Raw genomic sequence first — 20,779 nt, 5'->3', positions numbered from 1 at the left:
TTGAACTCTTCTGTAAACTTTGCTTCTGAAACAGTTTTAAACATTTTTTTTAAAGTAAATCTTGGGCTTCCCTGGTGGTCCAGTTGTTAAGAATCTCCCTAGCAACGCAAGGGACGCTGGTTTGATTCCTAGTCCGGAGGATCCCACATGCCACAGAGCAACTAAGCCTGTGCACCACAAATACTGAGTCCGTGGCTCTACAGCCCACAAGCTACAACTACTGAGCTCACACGCTGCAACTGTTGAAGCCCATGTGCCTAGAACTGGGCTCTGCAGCATGAGAAGACACCACAGTGAGAAGCCTGCGCAGCGCAACAGAGTAGACCCCACTCGGCGCAACCAGAGAAAGCCCGCGCGCGGCAATGAAAACCCAGCACAGCCAAAAGTAAAGTAAATAAATCTTTTTAAAAATTTAAATCTTAAAATGATACAGGTAAGTTCATAGAGACAAAAAAGAAGATCGGAGGCTCCAGGGGTTGGAGAGAGGGGGGAATGGGAAGGTACTGCTTAATGGTTAACAGAGTTTCTATTTGGAAAGATGAAAAAGCCTTGGAAATAGCGATGGTGCTGGTCCAAAACTTTGAACGCAACTAACGCTTCTGAATTGTACACTTCAAATGGTTAAAATGGTAAATTTTATGTTCTATGTATTTTACCACAGCAAAAATATTTAATTATATGTAGGATGTGGTGAGTTCTGGAGAAGGAAGCATATATTTTGGCCATGGATAAAATATATAAATGTAGCCACCCAACGTTACGGGTGTGGTGACGCCTGACAAAAGAAGGGCTGGTGTGGGACCATCAGTCTTGAGTCCACAAGCAACTCGCCATCCACAAGGAAAGCAGCCCTGGTCATCTCAGGCCTGCCACGCAAGGTTCGAGGCTCTGGTCAGCAGGCCTGGGCTCAGAGCACAGTCCACGGAACACCTGGAGCCATGTTCCGAGGGTTCCAGGCAGAACGTGCCACGCTTCCTACTGGTTTCATTACGGGAGACGTGAAGGATGCTTCTGGCGAGGCCCCTGTCTCACAAGGCTCTGAGCACACGCTCGGGGGGTGGATCCGAACGTGTGCGTCCCTGGGACGTCAGCACGCTCCCTCTGGGCAGGAAGAACGTCGCCAGGGACTCTCGTTCCCAAGACACCTTATCCTAAGGTGGTCTTCAAACACAACCTGGCAACAACTTTTCACTTATGTTAGAAAATAAGAGTCGACCTTTTTGAGAAGTTTCTGACGAAGACTGCTGAAAACTAGAGTGTCTGAGTTCTGTGACTGTGTTTCCTGGAGAGGTGCAGGCTCTGGCGCTGGCCCTGCCGGTCGTGGGCTCATCCATCGTGTCCCTCACTGAACAAGGTTCACCTGCGCCCACGGAACACAGTGGACCAGTCAGGCTCCAGGGACCCCTCACCAGTGACGTGTCTGGGACACATATTCCATGGACATGTGCCACCAAGCAGATGAGAAGATGTTCCTATCATTCTTTCTTTCTTACATATTCACTCTTTATACTCTTTTCACAAACTTTTGAGCCTCATCAATACTTTTTCCCTAATATATATAGTTTAGTGAAATATAGATGACTTACAATGTTTCAGGTACAACAAGGTGATTCAGTTATTTATATATATACATATATCGTTTTTGAAATTATTTTCCGTTATTGGTTATTACAAGATATTGACTATAGTTCCCTGTGCTATACAGTAAACTTCTGTTGCTTATTGCATATCTATTTTTTAATTAGAAGTCTAGCATTCTTAGTGAGAATGCTACTAATGCAGTACTTTGGCCACCTCATGTGAAGAGTTGACTCATTGGAAAAGACTCTGATGCTGGGAGGGATTGGGGGCAGGAGGAGAAGGGGACGACAGAGGATGAGATGACTGGATGGCATCACCGACTCGAGGGACATGGGTTTGAGAGAACTCCAGGGGTTGGTGATGGACAGGGAGACCTGGCGTGCTGTGATTCATGGGGTCCCAAAGAGTGGGACACGACTGAGCGACTGAACTGAATTGAACTGAACTGAATGCATACTTAGTTCCTACTAAGTAAAACAAGTGGAATCAAAATGTCATAAATTTTTTAGCTAGGCAAAAATCCAGTTTTTTAAATTATATACATTATACGTATTATTTATAATTTACATATATATTTATATAAAAACCCAAAAGCTTTTCTACTATGCTTGATAAAGGCTTGAGAAAGCACATCAGAAAAAAAGAGATGGAGAAACTGGAAAATATAAACTAAATGAAATGGGAGCATTAAATATGAAACATAAAAAGTGAAACAAACTAGATAAAAGTAAAAGATCATCATACAGTCCAGTTGTTTTTAAATATGGCAGCTCATTAGAAACATATCTGTAGCTTTGGATAAAAAAAGCTATTGCCTGGGCATTTGTATTTTTCAAAAAATTTCAAGACACTTATGAATGCATCTGGATTTTAAAAAGTAATTACAGGTTTTTCTATTAAATCACAGTTTTGGTGATAAAGAGTTCTATTATTTTTCTGTTGACCAGTCTTGATATAAAGTGAGGAAGAGTTACATAATCACATAAATTTATCAGTTTATCTTAATGTTATACAATAGTGATTTTTTTTTCCTAATCAAAACAGAAAGTCTGAAACGACTGCAGCAAAAGGTATTCTGACTTTCAAAAAAATATTTTAGAAGAAAATTCTTCTATCTGAAGTTTTGCTTTGGTGGGAATAAATTCACCTGGACAACACCTCTCCAGAATTACACTGACTTTCACATGGAGCAAATGACAAGATACTCTTCTAAGACATATCAATACCTTTCCCAGCTGTTTAAGAATACGTCTGATTTTAGTCTTTGTCATCCATCAATCACCCTGAGTTTAAATTATGTACCCTTAAGCAACATTTCTGTTTCTTTAAGAATGGTATCATCCTTTCCCCTTAGATTGATCCATATTTCCACAAATTTGAGTTTAATTTTAAACACTAGAACTAGTTTTTCTTTTCTTGGTAAGTAGCTTCATCTTGCATTGCTCTTCAAATGAGTGTGTGAACACACACACAAAAGCCCTTGTACAGAGTTCCTCATCACAGCTGTTCTGAAAGCGCTAAAGAAAGGGCGCTGGGTTTGAACAGCTTTTCTGTCCCCTCTCCAACCATCCCCCCTAAGGCAGTGGCTCTGAGCACTATTAACAATACCCCCTTGCCGCCCACATGAAGTCGGGGCGTGGGGGTGGCAGGACTGTCCTGGTTATAATTAGGCAAGCCCAGAGCACACTTTACACAAAGGGCTCGAATCTTCCACTGCTCCAATGATCCATTCGTCACCCTGCAGATGGACCATCAGGGCAGTCTCTGTTTTAAGAGAGTGTGGATGGGGGTGAAGCAGAGAGGCCAATGGAGCAGGGGCTACTCAAAGGGAAAGAGTCAGCAAGCAGGCCAACCTCCCAGGCCCAATATGGGGGTTATGTTTTAGAATCAGAGGCACGAGAGTACCAAATAGCACTGAAACAAGAGTGCTCTCATTTTGAGAAGAGGAATCAAAATCTTGGTTCATTTCTCCTTCTAAAAACTGACACCTGCGGCATTCTCCAGGGCCACTCAGCCCACATTATAAAGATAAACCCACAGGGGTAACTGCTCTATTTTACGCTCCAAACATTTTAATTGTAGGCACTCTGTATCATACCATAAAAAAACTAAAAACAAAATAAGTAAATACAGGAAACAAATAGTAAATAAAATGAAAAAACTCTGAAAGATAAGAACAAGGAGGCAAGACCCTGGTGTGCTTTAAGAACTAAAATTCTATGACTACATATCCTTCAGCTTAGTTTCAAATATAGAGATATATGAAGTCAATTGATTCCCTCACTCAGAATCATATAATATTAAGTAAATGTTACCCTTTGATGAGTTGTTGCTATTGTTCAGTTGCTAAGTCATGTCTGACTCTTGTGACCCCATAGAGAGCAGCACCCCAGGTTCCTCTGTCTTCCACTATCTCCCAGAGTTTGCTCAAACTCATTGAATCAGTTATTCTATCTAACCATCTCATCCTCTGCAATCTCCTTCATCTTTTGCCTTCAATTCTTCCCAGCATCTAGGTATTTTCCAGTGAGAAGACTCTTTGCATCAGGTGGCCAAAGTATCAAAAATTCAGCATCAGTCATTCCAATGAATATTCAGGGTTGATTTCCTTTAGGATTGACTGGTTTGATCTCCTTGCAGTCCAAGAGACTCTCAAGAGCCTTCTCCAACACCACAGTTCAAAAGTATTAATTCGTCAATGCTCAGCCTTCATTATGGTCAAACTCTTATATCCATACATGACTACTGGAAAAACCATAGCTTTGACTAGACAGACCTTTGTTGGCAAAGTGATGTCTCTGCTTTTTAATATGCTGTCTAGGTTTTCCATAGCTTTCCTTCCAAGAAACGATCATCTTTTAATTTTATGGCTGGGCAGTCACCATCTGCAGTGATTTTGGAGCCCAAGAAAATAAACTCTGTCACTCTTTTCACTTTTTCTCCACCTGTTTCCCATGAGGTGATGGGACTGGATGTCATGATCTTAATTTATTTAATGTTGAGTTTTAAGCCAACTTTTTCACTCTCTTATTTCACCCTCATCAAGAAGCTCTTTTGTTCCTCTTCACTTTCTGCCCTTAGAGTAATATCACCTGTATATCTGAGGTTGTTGATATTTCTCGCAGTAATTATGATTCCAGCTTGTGATTCATCCAGCCTGGCATTTCACATGATGTATTCCACATGTAAGTTAAATAAGCAGGGTGACAATATATAGCCTTGTCATACTCCTTTCCCAGTTGTGAACCAGTCAATTGTTCCATGTCCAGTTCTAACTGCTGCTTCCTGACCTGCATACAGGTTTAATGATTTATTTTAATAACTTCCTTTATAACAGATCCCATGCTATCAAAAGCACTTGAGAAGTGAAATTTAAAACATATTTATTAATTCATTAAAAATGTGTGAGATAGTAGCATTGACATATATACATATATATATACACTACCAAGTGTAAAACCGATAACTAGTGGGAAGCTGCTGTAACACAGGGAGCTTGGCTTGGTGCTCTGTAATGTCCTACAGGGGTGGGATAGTGGGGCACGGTAGGAGGGAGGGTCAACAGGGAGGGATATATGTATACATGTGACTGACTCATACTGTTGTAGAGCAGAAACTAATACAATATTATACAGCAATTATCCTCTGATCAAAAATAAATAAACCTTTTCAACAAACAGTGCTATAACTGGATAGCGATAAGTTAAGCTGAACCCCTGCCTCACACCATATATTGTACAAAGACTAACTCAAAAATGGGTCAAAGACTTAGATATCAGTGGTAGAGGTACGTTTTCTTCTAAGAGGAAAACCTAGACGTAAACCTTTATGAGTTTGAGTTAGGCAATGAAATCTTACACATGATACCAAAATCACTGGGGGGAAAACAAAGTAAACTAGATGTCATCAAAATACGAAAAGTTGTACTTAAATGCACAATATCAAGAAAGTGAAAAGGTAATCCACAGAGAGGGAGAAAATGCTTGTAAATCATATCTGATAAAGGACTTATATCCAGGATATACAAAGAATTCTTACAACGTAAGAATTAAAAAGCCAAATAACCAGTTCTTTAATGGCCAAGGATTTGAAAAACTTTTCTTCAAAAACAATAATGTCCAATAAGCACTTAAAGAGATTCCAGCATGATTAACCATAAGGGAAATACTAATCAAAATCACCCACTAAAATGACAATAATCAGAGACAGACAATAACAAATGTTACCAAGAATGTGGAAAAACTGAAACCCTCATACATTCCTGGTGGGAATGTAAAACGATACAGCTGCTTCAGAAAACAGTTTCACAGTTTCTTAAAATGGTAAACATGGACTTATCACATGATCTAATAATTCCTGTCTAGATATATATACCCAAGAGAAATGAAAACACATGACCACACAAAAACCTGACCATGAATGTTCACAGCAGCTTTATTCGTAAGAGCCAAAAAGTCAAAACAGCTCAAATATCCATCAGCTGATGAACAAACAAGATGTATTAATAGTATGTCTATACAATGGAAAATTACTCAGCCACAGCAAGGAATGAAGTGCTGAGTAAACTTTGAAAGCATTATGCTAAGTGAGAGAAGCCAGATACAAAAGACCACATACTCTATGTATGTATGCCTCTATTTATAATGAAGTCACTAGAACAGGCAAATCGATTGAGACAGAAAGGAGGTGAGAGGTTGCCAGGACTGGGGAGGTGAGTGGGGCATGAAGGGGGACTACTAATGGATATGAAGTTTCTTTTTAGGGTGATGAAATCTCCTAAAATTGTGGTTACACAATCTGTCATACTAATGACTACTGAATTGCATACTCTGAGTGAATTGTGTAGTATGTGGGTTACTGTTCATTAAGCCTCTCTTTAAAAAAAAAAAAAAAAAAAGATGTAAGAGGCTATACTTTGGGTAGGCTCACAGCTCTGTGGCCGGGATGCGGGTGGGGCTCCTGGGTAACGTCCCTGCCCTTCCCTCTGATCAAGCCCTTTCTCACGAGCACTGCTGCTCTGACTGCTTTCTCCATCAGCAATGAGTGGAACTGACAGAAGCCTTCTGGGCAGAGAGGATATTTCGCTTTGAAGTTTGAGCGCAAGTAGGACAATCCACCACCAAGTCACTTCCACTCAGAGTGGAAAAGCAATGCCTCCTTCTCAGGCCGCCTCCACAGCTGTTGGAGCAGACCCAGCTCACCACACCAGCAGAGCTCCGGGACAAACACCCAAGCTTTGGTTTTTTCCCTAGCAGCCAGAAGTCTGTATAGAACTTGCTGGAGACTGACTACAAACTACACCATCTTTAATCAATCACTCAATCAACAACTTACTGAGCACCTACTACATCCTGGGCCCCGAAATGGACGCACTGTTTGGCACCAAGAGCACAAAGATGAGAGACAAGGTCAAGGAGCACTGAGCCCAGGAGAAGAGAAGGCAAGTCCAGGATAACTCACAGGGGTCCCTGGGAACACACATGTGGGGGCACCCAGAAAGACAGATGAAATAAGAAGGTCTGCTGGACGAGCAAGCTCTGCTTTGAACAGGGAAAGACAACTGGGGCCAACCAGTGTGGAAGGAAAGGAGCAGGTGTGACGCCAATGAGGCAGATGGAGAGTGTTGTAGTCTCTTGTGTTGTCATTGGTTCTCCTGTCTAGGATGTCAAGCCTGCATGCTTCAGACTTCATTCGTCTGCACCCTGGAAAACAGGGGCCAGAGGTGGTGAGCTGACCCCTCGGCCACACTCGAGGAAGAGCTCCTCTCAAGGTTCCCCACGGTCGCTGGAGGATACCAGTCCTGGTATCTTCTCCCAGGAAAGGAAGGAATTCTCCAGGCAGCAAGGCTCAGCTCTGTAAGAAGCACTGGACCAAGGCCCTGCTTTTAACTGGCTGTGTCCCTGGACTCAGTCACTGCATCTCTGGCCTGGCTCCCCAGCAGGCGCAGTGAGCAGAGTCCCAGGAGCCCCTCCCAGCAGTAACAATGACCAGGTCAACTTATTAGCCTTGTGACCGCTTGCCTGAGTCTCTTTACTTAGACAGCCCATTAGTGAGTCCCTTTATCAGCAGGGTCATGAGGCCTGCCTTTCCCAAAGACACAATCCACTACACACTGTGGGCTTGGCTCCTGGGCTCTAGACAGCTTCCGTCTTCCTCATGAAGGACAGCCCCCAGCCCTGGCCAGATCCCTATATCTCTACCCTTGGTGCCTTTCTGGCAACTCCTTGGCCGTGTTGGTGCTCATCCCTGGCAATCCAACCCTAGCTCCAGGTAACTACTGGCACGATGTCCCAGGTATGAGCCAATGTGTGCTGTTCTTGAGCTCAGATCATTCCCTGATGAGGCCCCTGTCTGCCAAGAAGTCTCTGGAAAGCATCTTCCCACTCAGTGCCAACAGAGCTCCCTTCCCCAGTGCCCTCCATGCCCTTCACTCCTCGTTCTCAGCAACTCTCAGCTGCCCTGTAACACCTGTGGGCCCTGCCCACACCACTCCCACCTAGAAGTAAGAGGTTTGCTCTTTCTCAGACACCCTTCTTTGGGCAGACATGACCACCCACAGGGCAGGCCCTGCCCTGCACATCCTGCCAACGGAGACAGAGTATCACCAGGCCAAGGTGGACATTCTCCTTAGTGACCAGGACCATCTTTAAGATTCTGCATGTATATGGCCCAATTTCTGCACACCATTCAGCTTTTGCTTTTCCTCTGCCACTGACCATTGGAGAAGGAAATGGCAACCCACTCCAGGATTCTTGCCTAGGAAATCCCATGGACAGAGGAGCCTGGCGGGCTACAGTCCATGAGGTCACAGAGGGTCAGACACGACTGAGTGAGTGAACCACCGCAGTTGACCATAATAATAAACAAGTAAATTCGCTGTCATTGATTTTAAATGTTAGTAAATGGACAGGACAGAAAATTACCCTGAAGAAGGGTAACCCTCAGGGGCTCTACAAAAGGTGGTCCTCGGGGTTGCAGGGGCCCCTCTCCACAGGAATGTGAGCAGCCCAGGCCTCATCCTCACCCACCTGACATCTGCTTCCCTCATAAGATATATAAAGAAAGGACTGTGCTGCTTAAAAATATATATATTTGACCTAAGTGAAGTTAGACAGAGACAAATATCACATATCACTTAAATGTGGAATCTAAAAAAAATGACACAAATGAATTATTTACAAAACAGAAATAGACTCATAGACTCAGGTTACCACAGGGGAAGGGACTAAATTTATACCAAAGCGGTAAATTAGGAATTTGGGATTAACAGATACACACTACTATATATAAAATAGATAAACAACAAGGACCAACTGTATAGCACAGGGAGCTATACTCAATTACCTTGTGATAATCTATACTGAAAAGATTCTTTAAAAAGGGTGGATATACATTTTTGCATAACATTCACTTTGCTGGACGTTGCTGTACACCTGTACAGACACAACACTGTAGATCAACTCCACTTCAATTTTGAAAAAACATTTGACCATCACAGATCACATACCAGCCTCCATTCAGCACACAGCAACCCAACAGGGAAAGTACCATTATTCTCACCATTTCACAGATGAGGACGCTGAGGGACAGAAGGTAAGTAGGATGTTCAAGCTCCCAGCCGACAAGCAGCAGAGCCAGGATTCAAGTCCAGGCCATCTGCCTGCAGAGTCGACACTCTGACTCCTACTCTTCATTGGATATGAATTAGTGTCGGGTGTCTGCAAAGCTCAAAGCAGAGTCTCGTGATGTAGCCTAACTTAATGGAGAGGACGTGGCTTTGGATTCCGGTAGACCTCAATTCAAATTCTTGCTCCCACTTAAAACCTGTGTCTGACTTTAGCAGTCCATGAATCTTTTTAAGCCTCAGTTTTCTTATCTGTAAGATGAAGATGACAACACCTTTTTGCAAGCCTGTTAGACTTGAATTAGACTGAAATAATGAGCGTGAGGCTCCGAACACAGTCCCGATGTGTGACTATTAACACATCATTATCGCTCATGAGCTCAGACAACAGGGAGAACACTCGTGAGGGAATGCAACTTAGAGAGGATCAATGAACTAGTGGAGACTTGGAGCAAAAGGAGAATCTGTAAAGTAGTAATTCTTAATCTGGCTGAACACTGGAATCACCCAGAAAGCCTTACAAAAGCAGCTTGGGTCTGCCTCCATCTGCTTTTTCAAAAACCCCCATAGGGCCTTCCTGGTGGCTCAGTGGTAAACAACCCACCTGCCAATGCAGGAGACACAGGATCCATCCCTGATCTGGGAAGATCCCACATGCTGAGGAGCAACTAAGCCCATGCACCGCAACTACTGAAGCCCATGGCCCTAGAGCCCAAGCTCCTCAACAGGAGACGTCACCGCAGTGAGAAGCCTGTGCACATGACAACTAGAGAGTAGCTCCCACTTGCTGCAATTAGAGAGAAGCCCACACAGCAATGAAGACTCAGCCAAAAATAAATAAATGTTTAAAAACCTCCACAGGTGACTCTGGACCATGCTCCTGCATGATCAGGGAAGAGGAACAAGGACATTCCTGGGAAAAGGAAGACAAAGCATAGGTAGAGAGGGGCAGGGAAAGCAGAGGACGGCAGAGCATCCTTATATGTGATGCAGTCAGACCACACATTTCACTCAGATCAATGCCCCTGAGGGCCTCTATGTGCAAAGCCCTGGACTCATACATGACCTCATCCCTCAGCAGGGATGTTTACATGTTTACAGGTGGATGGGGTGGGTGGGCGTGTGGGTGATGTGACAAACCAGCTTGAGAACCCAAGGGTGGTCAGATCACATCCCCTGAGGGCCCATCAGGGACCACCATTAACATACAACCTCCTCCGACAGCCCTTCCTCTTTATGAACTCAGGGAAGTGATTTATAGGCTATTCTGACTCTTGAGCTACCAGCCAGAATATACATTATGAACTCCAAAAGTCCCTAATAACACTCCAAAAATAAGAGCACTCAGTCCCAGTGGGCAGCTGATTTCAGGTAAAAGGCAATCAGATCAAACTCATTCATTCCACAATGAGATGGACTGGCAGACTAGATGGGAGACAACTTTCAAAAACAGAATTTGCTAATCAGACCATCCCTCCTCTCAGTGTCAGGTGTAAGAGAAATCCGAATCCTCCTCTTACCACCACCAACCTCTAATGCTGTGTCAGAGGGTCCCACCATTCTCACCCCCACACGTGTCCAAACCTGTGTTTTCAAGCACACAGAGAGACTCTCGGAAAGGAAACTCTTGCAAAGGTGTAATATTTAGCTCTCAAAAACATGAAAATAATAAGCAAGGCAGGGGGACTGCTGAGCTTGTGAGCTGTCCTTCTGAGAGCATAAATCCACATTTCTGGGGCACGCCATGTACCCAGTACGTAAGTCAGTAAGTCCACGAACAGTGGGGATGCTGCTACCTACCATGTACAGCAGACATGGGACCCAGGGCCAGCCCATGAACACTCCACGGAAGCCAGCACTCATCTCCCATTGCCTCTAAATGCAGGTGCCATCTTGCTTTAAAAACCAGACAAGAGCCACAATATGAACTTGTTTAGTCCCTAAACCATGTCCAACTCTTTGCCACCCCATGGACTGTAGCCTGCCAGGCTTCTCTGTCCATGGAATTCTCCAGACACAAATACTGGAGTGGGTTGCCATTTCCTTCTGCAGGGAATCTTTCTGATTCAGGGATCAAACCCATGTCTCCTACATTGGCAGGCAGATTCTTTACCACTGAGCCACCGGGGAAGCTCACAATATAATTTAGTGCTGATCAAAGTCCCCACTCCTGAAATCTGCAATGCAACCATTATCAAGAACCTACTATGCGCTTAGTTAGCAATGCTGTGCACAGACCCCTGCACAGCTGCTTCAACTTCTGGAGCCCACAGGCAAATAAGACACACAGCACCGTGTTTTAAATAGAAACTGCCTCGCTTCATTTAACCAACAAAGAGGGAGAAGAGGGAAAATAATTATTATGCAATTCCCAGCATCATGAACCTTACAGCCACAAGCAGGAGTTATTCTTCCACGCAGACAGGAAGCACATCTGTTCTGTATTTTGACACATTCACAGTCATCTAAAAATGTCCTCACAGCTGGCTGCTTGGGAACCTTATGCAGATGTATTCTTTGCTCCTCCCGAGTTCTAGAAATACTGGTCCTGAGCTTTATTCCTCTTGGAGTTTTGATTATCTTATTTTTACCTGCATTTTATTTATTCAAAAGATGTCACACATTCAAATAATGTAGGCAAAACAAATAAAACTTTACCATTTAAACTGTATCCTGCAGTCACTGCGTTTCATGCTATCAGTTTGGCTGCTAGTATAACAACCCCCTCCAACCACCACCACCCAAGCAGAGAGGGCAAGAGAGAGGAACATCTCCAGAGCTTTAAAAACATGTTTTTAAGGAATCTCCACACTGTTCTCCATAGTGGCTGTACTAGTTTGCATTCCCACCAACAGTGTAAGAGGGTTCCCTTTTCTCCACACCCTCTCCAGCATTTATTACTTGTAGACTTTTGGATCGCAGCCATTCTGACTGGCGTAAAATGGTACCTCATAGTGGTTTTGATTTGCATTTCTCTGATAATGAGTGATGTTGAGCATCTTTTCATGTGTTTGTTAGCCATCTGTATGTCTTCTTTGGAGAAATGTCTATTTAGTTCTTTGGCCCATTTTTGATTGGGTCATTTATTTTTCTGGAGTTGAGCTGTAGGAGTTGCTTGTATATTCTCGAGATTAGTTGTTTGTCAGTTGCTTCATTTGCTATTATCTTCTCCCATTCTGAAGGCTGTCTTTTCACCTTGCTAATAGTTTCCTTTGATGTGCAGAAGCTTTTAAGGTTAATTAGGTCCCATTTGTTTATTTTTGCTTTTATTTCCAATATTCTGGGAGGTGGGTTAAAAAACTGGAAATAGAACTGCCTTATGATCCAGCAATCCCACTGCTGGGCATACACACTGAGGAAACCAGAAGGGAAAGAGACACGTGTACCCCAATGTTCATCGCAGCACTGTTTATAATAGCCAGGACATGGAAGCAACCTAGATGTCCATCAGCAGATGAATGGATAAGAAAGCTATGGTACATATACACAATGGAGTATTACTCAGCCATTAAAAAGAATACATTTGAATCAGTTCTAATGAGGTGGATGAAACTGGAGCCTATTATACAGAGTGAAGTAAGCCAGAAAGAAAAACACCAACACAGTATACTAATGCATATATATGGAATTTAGAAAGATGGTAACAATAACCCTGTGTACGAGACAGCAAAAGAGACACTGATGTATAGAACAGTCTTATGGACTCTGTGAGAGAGGGAGAGGGTGGGAAGATTTGGGAGAATGGCATTGAAACATGTAAAATGTCATGTGTGAAACGAGTTGCCAGTCCAGGTTCGATGCACGATGCTGGATGCTTGGGGCTGGTGCACTGGGACGACCCAGAGGGATGGAATGGGGAGGGAGGAGGGAGGAGGGTTCAGGAGGGGGAACGCATGTATACCTGTGGCGGATTCATTTTGATATTTGGCAAAACTAATACAATTATGTAAAGTTTAAAAATAAAATAAAATTTAAAAAATAATAAAAAAAATAAAAATAAAAACATGTTTTGATTTTTGAACTGAATTCTTCTGCAAATTAAGAGTTTTTGCCTTAAACTATAACTAGACAAAATGGTGGAATCTGAGCCTCCAGATCATTGCCATTTAACAACCCAGTTCTGTGGGTACTATTTGACCCATTTCACAGATGCACACATAAAGGGCTGGGGTAAGAGCTACTAAATGGCAGCACCAGGAATTAAACCCTAAACTTCCAACACCATGTTCATTTCCTGATCTACTTGCTGGAATCTCATATGTTAAAAAAAAATAAGTAATAAAACAGGGCTTCTCTGGTGGCTCAGAGGGTAAAGAATCCACACGCAATGCAGGAGACCTAGGTTCTATCCCTGGGTCAGAAAGATTCCCTGGAGAAGGGAAATAAAACAGTACTGACTTTATAAAAGCAGGAAAATTAAACAGCACATCAATGCATCATCATTCAATAATGCATTAATTTGACATCACAGTATTAACATGTAATTCCTTATATGTAATGATTAGTTTTCTTAAACATTCAGAAGACTAAGATCATGGCATCCAGTCCCATCTGCCACTGCTGCTGCTGCTGCTGCTGCTGCTGCTGCTGCTAAGTCGCTTCAGTCATGTCCAACTCTGTGCGACCCCATAGACGGCAGCCCACCAGGCTCCCCCCTCCCTGGGATTCTCCAGGCAAGAACATTGGAGTGGGTTGCCATTTCCTTCTCCAATGCATGAAAGTGAAAAGTGAAAGTGAAGTGGCTTAGTCGTGTCAGACTCCTAGCGACCCGATGGACTGCAGCCCACCAGGCCCCTCCGTCCATGGGATTTTCCAGGCAAGAGTACTGGAGTGGGTTGCCATTGCCTTCTCCATCCAGTCCCATCACTTCATAGCAAATAGATGGGGAAACAGTGCGAGATTTTATTTTCTTGGGCTCCAAAATCACTGCAGATGGTGACTGTAGCCATGAAATTAAAAGACACTTGCTCCTTGGAAGAAAAGTTATGACCAGCCTAGACAGTATATTAAAAAGCAGAGACATTATTTTGCCAACAACGGTCCATCTAGTCAAAGCTATGGTTTTTCCAGTAGTCATGTATGGATGTGAGAGTTGTACCACAAAAAAAGCTGAGCACTGAAGAATTGACACTTTCGAACTGTGGTGTTGGAGAAGACTCTTGGGAGTCCTTTGGACTGCAAGGAGATCCAACCAGTCCATCCTAAAGGAAATCAGTCCTGAATATTCACTGGAAATACTGATGCTGAAGCTGAAGCTCCAATACTTTGACCACCTGATGCAAAGAACTGACTCACTGGAAAAGACCATGATGCTGGGAAAGATTGAAGGCGGGAGGAGAAGGGGATGGCAGAGGATGAGATGGTTGGATGGCATCACAACTAATGGATATGAGTCTGAGTAAGCTCCAGGAGTTGGTGATGGACAGGGAAGCCTGGTGTGCTGCAGTCCACGGGGTCGCAAAGAGTTGGACGCCACTGAGCAACTGAAATGAACTGAATGATCAGTAACTGGAAGGACTGAAAAAATTCTACACAAAAGCTAGAAGCACTGATAGCAACATGATTAGAATAACAAGGATGGTGCCCTCAGCTCTGAAAGTGGGCGGGACAGCACTGTGAATGCGTAAGGACTCAGCTTGCCCTGGGGTCACACCATCGGCACCCTCCTAGCCACTGCGATGGGTGCATGAGAATCCCAGGAGCTGACAACTCAGGTCTTGGCCTCACCTAGAAACCTGGCAGAGAAGTAGGATCTCAGGCCCTGCCCAGACCTACCAAATCCACGTGCCCAGGTGCTGCAAAAGCACACTGAAGGCTGAGAAACTGCCCTGCAGGCATCTGGGGCCAGGTGGGGGGAGGGCCACATGATACACAACCCTCGACCTTTCGCTGCATCAGCTGCCTTGCCAAGTCTTCACGCATCTGTCTCATTTAATTCTCCCAGCCACCCTATAAGGCAAGCACTACGATCCCTCACTTACAGACGAGGAAGTGGAGACCTGGGGAGGTTAAGTGAGGTCACAGAGCAGTAAGAGGCCAGGGCCACGGACCATCGCCAGGCCCGGAGCTGCCGCCTGCGTTCCAGGAGGTGTGTCACCAACCCCCTCGGCAGACGACCCTTAGCACCTGCCTGAGCGCAGGCTGCTCTCCAGAGGGCTCAGTAGGAGGCAGGACAGCTCAGGAGGTGGGGGAGGCCCAAGATGGGGGCCGGCACTGCCCAGACGTCCCGGGGCAGCCTGGAGGTGGGGGATCTGAAGCTACTTACCTGGGAAGCTGCCTCTGCATGGAGGGGATAATGAAACCACCTGCTAATGAGGCAGAAATGTGATCCACAAGCCGAGCACTTAGTGCAGGCGGAATGCAGAGCAAGGGCTCAGCTACAGTAACCCCGAGGGTTCTGGGGTGTGAGTAAGCACCCTTGAGAATCACATGGGGAAACTTTTAAAGGACATACTGCCCAGACCTCACCCCCAGGAAGTCAAACCCCACTGGGCTGCAGAGCGGTCCAGACACTATTTCTGTTTAGAAATTGCTCAGCAAAACTAATACAGTGTTTCAGGTTTAAAAATAAAATAAAGTTAAAAAAAAAAAAAAAAAGAAATTGCTCGGGCATCCCAATCCAGTGACCACTATTCCTATGGGAAATTAAAGTGTCTTTGACTGACAGGTGCTGGGAAAACTCTGGAACAATTCACAGAGTAAATTACTCTAATGAAATCTGTGGCTTGTTACAGAAAGAGACTCACAGACTTAGAGAATGAACTCATGGTTGCCGGGGGAAGGGACAGTTAGGGATTTCGGGGTGGACATGTAGACACTGCTATATTTAAAATGGATAACCAACAAGGACCTACTGTCCAGCACAGGGAACTCTGTTCAATGTTATGTACCAACCTGGATAGGAGGGGGTTTGGGGGAGAATGGATACATGTATATGTATTGCTGAGTCCCTTTGCTGTTCACCTAAAACTACCACAACATTGTTTATCGGCTATACCTCAATACAAAATGTTTAGGTGTTAAAAAAAAATAACAAAAATTAAGAATAAGGAAAAAATTCTTTTGTTGAATTTAAAAAAAAAGAAATCTGTATTTTGCTAATATCTTCTTATGACAGTTTGTGTTTTTCACTAAACTCTCCAGTGTTTTTTGTAATAACTAAGTGTGAAAACTCTGGAGCATAACTTTTATTATAAAGATGAATGGGAAGACCCCTGAATGATAAATTCCACTGTGAGAGCATGAATCTGTAAAAATGCCCCAGCACACGTGTGGGTTTCTAATGTTCCAAACTCAGTAGGCAACACCAAAGGAGGACGTTGCACTCACCTTGGAGATGATCTGAGACATCCTTTTTTTTTTTTTTTTTTTTTTGATGTGGGCCATTTTTAAAGTCTTTATTGAATTTGTGATGCTCTTCCTTCCATTTTTTACATTCTGGGTTTTGGCCCAAGACATATGGGATCTCACCTCCATGATGGAACCTGCAGCCCCTGTGTTGGAAGATGGATCACATGGCAAGTCCCCTGAGACATCTTTTTGTAAGGCAGGAAGAGAATCCGGGAGGGGGGTGGGTTGTCAATGAATCACAATCCTTTCTACACAGGTATGCCTTGGGGTACCTGTCACCTTCAGCAATGTCCGACCTATTCAGCCAGTTTCCTTTCAAAGGGAGGGCTGCAGGAAGGCTGTGGAGGACAGAACACAGCCCTGGCCAGCCTCCAGAGGAGACAGGAAGACAGAAGCCCCAGAGACAGCTCCCGGCCCCCTCCACCTGCCCAGAGCTTTCCAGGGGCCCCGGGGCCCACTCCAGCTCTGGCCTTGGAGGGTATCACCCAGCAGTTCCTGAGGAGCCCAGGAACCTGCACCCCACACCACCACAGCCCCTTCCCCACAAAACTCTGCTCACAGATTTTTCACTTCATTGTCATGACTTAGCAAAGCCTAACCAAGGAGAACTTTCCTACCCCCTGGCCAGCTGGAGTTTCTGACTTGCGTCACCGTTGGCCACAGCTTCAAGCCTGGCCAACGCGCCTCTTGGCAGATGTGAAACAAAAGAGGCTGCCGTGTGTAAACGGTGGGTTTTCTCCAGCTGATGAAAACTCATTGTGGTTCTAGTTTAGATACTCTGAAAACTGGAACATATTTGCTAAGGTCTTAAAATTCAGAGAGAGATGAAATTCCACCCTGCACAAAGCCATTTCCCTTTCAGACATAAAGGACCGAGCTTCAAAGGGCTCCCATAGTGTCACCTCAAAGGAGAGACTGTGAATGTCAGGGAAAGATGACGGATCAAAGTCACAGAAGAGTGGACTGTAGTCCAGGCCCTGCTGGTTGCCAACTATGAGACCGTGGACAAGTCAGCCTTCCTCCCTGGGGTACTTTCACATACACATCAAGATACTGACCAGGATACCTGGATATTGATCAAGAGGAGCACTCAGGTCCTCTGCAGTCATCACAGTTTATGGATCTTTACTCAGGAAGGCCTCCTGGCTGCCATGATGAAAGGAAGAGTAAGAGATGGCTGGCTTTCTCGCCAGCTGTCTGGAGCTCAGACAGGTTTTCTGCTTTGAAAAACTAAAAAGGCCAAGCCTGCCAACTCGGTTCTTTTCTCCTACCCTGTGCCTGCCCCAGAGGCCCCCGCTCCATGTCATCTTCTCCTCTTCTCAGGGCTAAAATGATCAATCACAACCTCAAAAGCACTATGTGTAAAAGAGTCCCACATAAAGAAACCAACAGATTTTTTAATGAACGTTAAAAGAATGTAGATATGCAGGAGAACTGAAAAACTTATATATGTTCACCTAAAGAGTGTACATGAATATTCACAATAGCATTAGTCCTAATAGCTAAAAAGGTGGAAACAACTCAGATGTCCATAAACTGAGAAATAGACAAGCAAAACGTGCTAAGTCCGTACAACGCAACAGTGTTCATCCACACAAAGGAATTAAGTGCTGATCCATGCTACAGCAAAGATGAAGCTTGAAAAGTGAACGTGAAGTCGCTCGGTCATGTCTGACTCTTTGCAACCCCATAGACTGTAGCCTGCCAGGCTCCTCCATCCATGGGATTTTCCAGGCAAGAGTACTGGAGTGGGTTGCCATTTCCTTCTCCAGGGGATCTTCCCTACCCAGGGATCGAACCCGGGTCTCCTGCATTGCAGGCAGACTCTTTACCATCTGAGCCACAAGAGAAGCCACGAAGCTTGAAAACACTATGCCAAATGGAAGAAACCAGACACAAAGGCCACTTATCATATGACTCCATTTATACGAAATTTCCAAACTTCCCAGGTGGCCCAGTAATAAGGAATCTGCCAGCAATGTAAGAGATGTAGGAGATGGGGGTTTGATCCCTGAGTCAGGAAGACCTCCTGGAGAAGGAAACGGCAACCCACTCCAGTATTCTTACCTGCCTGGAGAATCCCATGGACAGAGGAGCCTGGCGGGCTACAGTCTATAGGGTCACAAAGAGTCGGACATGACTGAGCACACACATATGAAATTTCCAGAAAAGACAAATCTTAGAGACAAGAAGACTACTGCTTGCCAAGGACATGGAGAGGGGAATGGAGAGTAATGGAGCTTCTTGGAGGGTAACTGCTGTTGGGTTCAATGTTTCTCTAGAGGATTAATGAAAAAGTTCTGGAATGAGGTAGTGGTGATGGTTATACAAATCTGTGAACACACGATAAAGCCAGGGAGAATTCTGAATGCTTTCTAAAGGAAGGGGAGTTTTACGGTATGTTTGATTTACATCTCAATAAACTCATAAAAAGTTGCACACATGTACCTAAATGTGTGAGATGGTAGTATAAAAATCTTCACAATCCCGCTGGTGGCAGCGCTAAGGGAAACCTGTCCTGACCCACAGGTGCCAGTCCCTGTGAGACAGGCGGGTCACACTGGGCTCCCCCACCTGACGCCATCAAATACGTGAGTCACACAGCCAACGAACCTCCCCACTCACACCCGTCTGCACCCCAGCCCGCAGCCCCCAGTCCTGTGAGGAGAGAGAGGAGCCGGCCACATCCCTGCTGGCATTGTCTCCTGTGTGGCTAACATATTTCTAAATCAATAAACTGGCACAACGGGCATTCAGGTTGGTTGAGCCAACTGTCGCTGACCGGTGCTGCACCCCAGGTAAGGTTTCCTGCACAGAGGCCTCATCCGTGAAACTTGAGGCCAGAGGGAACAAAGAGCTCACAGGCTTCCAGCCCTTTCATTTCCCTGGCCACATCTGATCCTCACAAAAGCCCGGGAGAAAGCTTTCCTCCAGAGAGCACGGGATGCAGCTGTGCTCATTTTACAGGCTAGGAAACTGGGGATCAGAGAGAGGCAGGGACCCAGCCAAAGCCACACAGCAGTAGGCAATGGGCAGGAACCTGGCATCCAGCTCCTGGGCCCCCCCTCTCTTGAAGTCACCTGCCTGCTCCTCCTTCAGATGTTCCTAGTGGGTGAGAAAGACCATGCATCACGTTATCCAAGTCACCCAGGGGTCCTGCTGGAACAAGAGGCCAGCCAAACTGTGACCTTCACAACTGAGACACAGAGACAGAAGCTTGTGGCCCCCACCACCTCCCGGGCTTTCCTCCCTAAAATGTCTGCACATCCCCTTTTCTTCTCTGACCATCTACTTCTAAGCCAGGTCCTCTCCTCCACTGTCCAAGGAGAAAAAAGGCTTCCATCTCAACGGAGATGGCTGTAGGCACCCACTTCCCAGTCACGTGGGTGAGCCCTCCACTGCCCCCCGCCCCCAGTCATCCCCATTGTCCCAGGGCTGGGGCTGTCCTCATCTCTGTGGACAGGCTGGGTGAGAAGACTACCCCCCATGCCTGTCACTTCCCCAGCCTGCAGGCCAGGGTCTCACAGACGCCTCCCTTCAAATCAATCAGAGAGGCATGTCTCCACCTTGAAAGTGCTCACCATTCACCCAGCGATCTGCGTGGGGCCTGAGATGGTGCCTCCTAACCACGTGGCACCAATGCTGCCGGTCTAGAGACGACACTTTGTAGAGCAAGTTTCGGGGGTCTCCACTAAGGAACAGGGGTTGGGGGAGACAGAGAGCAACCAACCACATTGAAAAAAAAGAAAATTCTCCCTCCCATTTAGAAGGGAAGTGGGCACGAACAGTATCTCTATCTCTTCTTTGTATGATTTCACTTTTATGAGGAACCTAAGAGTCATCCAATTCATAGAGACAGAAAGTATAAGGGTGGTTGCCAGGGACTTGGGGGAGGAAGAAGTGGAGAGTTGCTGTTTCATGTGTCTGGGGTTTCAGATTTGCAAGATGAGATTCACTCTGAGGACGGATGGTGGTAAGGTTGCACAACAATGTGAATAATTTAATACCACTGAACTGTACACTTACCAAATGGCCAAGATGGTTAATTTGATGGGGATATATTTTACCACAGATCTTTTTAAAAAGCAGTGATTAAAGGGAGAAACAGTCAATAACTTGCTTGCAAACATGTGTGACATGAAACCAGCTTGCAAACAAGCATGACCTGAAGTGGAGGGTGGTATTTCAAAATCCTGAGGTTCTGAATAAGGGAAGGGAAAGAGC

General features: G+C 45.0%; 1 protein-coding gene across 9 annotated transcripts in view; it reads right to left on the bottom strand.

Annotated features, from left to right (window-relative positions):
* The window catches only part of FHOD3 (formin homology 2 domain containing 3), a 521,378-nt gene that overhangs the window by 392,304 nt on the left and 108,295 nt on the right, over positions 1 to 20,779 (bottom strand). The gene's annotated exons all lie outside the window — the stretch shown is intronic.

The sequence above is a fragment of the Bubalus bubalis genome, chromosome 22 (assembly GCF_019923935.1).
Source record: "Bubalus bubalis isolate 160015118507 breed Murrah chromosome 22, NDDB_SH_1, whole genome shotgun sequence".
Lineage (NCBI taxonomy): Eukaryota > Metazoa > Chordata > Mammalia > Artiodactyla > Bovidae > Bubalus > Bubalus bubalis.
Note: the sequence above shows the minus strand (reverse complement) of the source record. Positions and strands in the feature narration are given on the sequence as shown.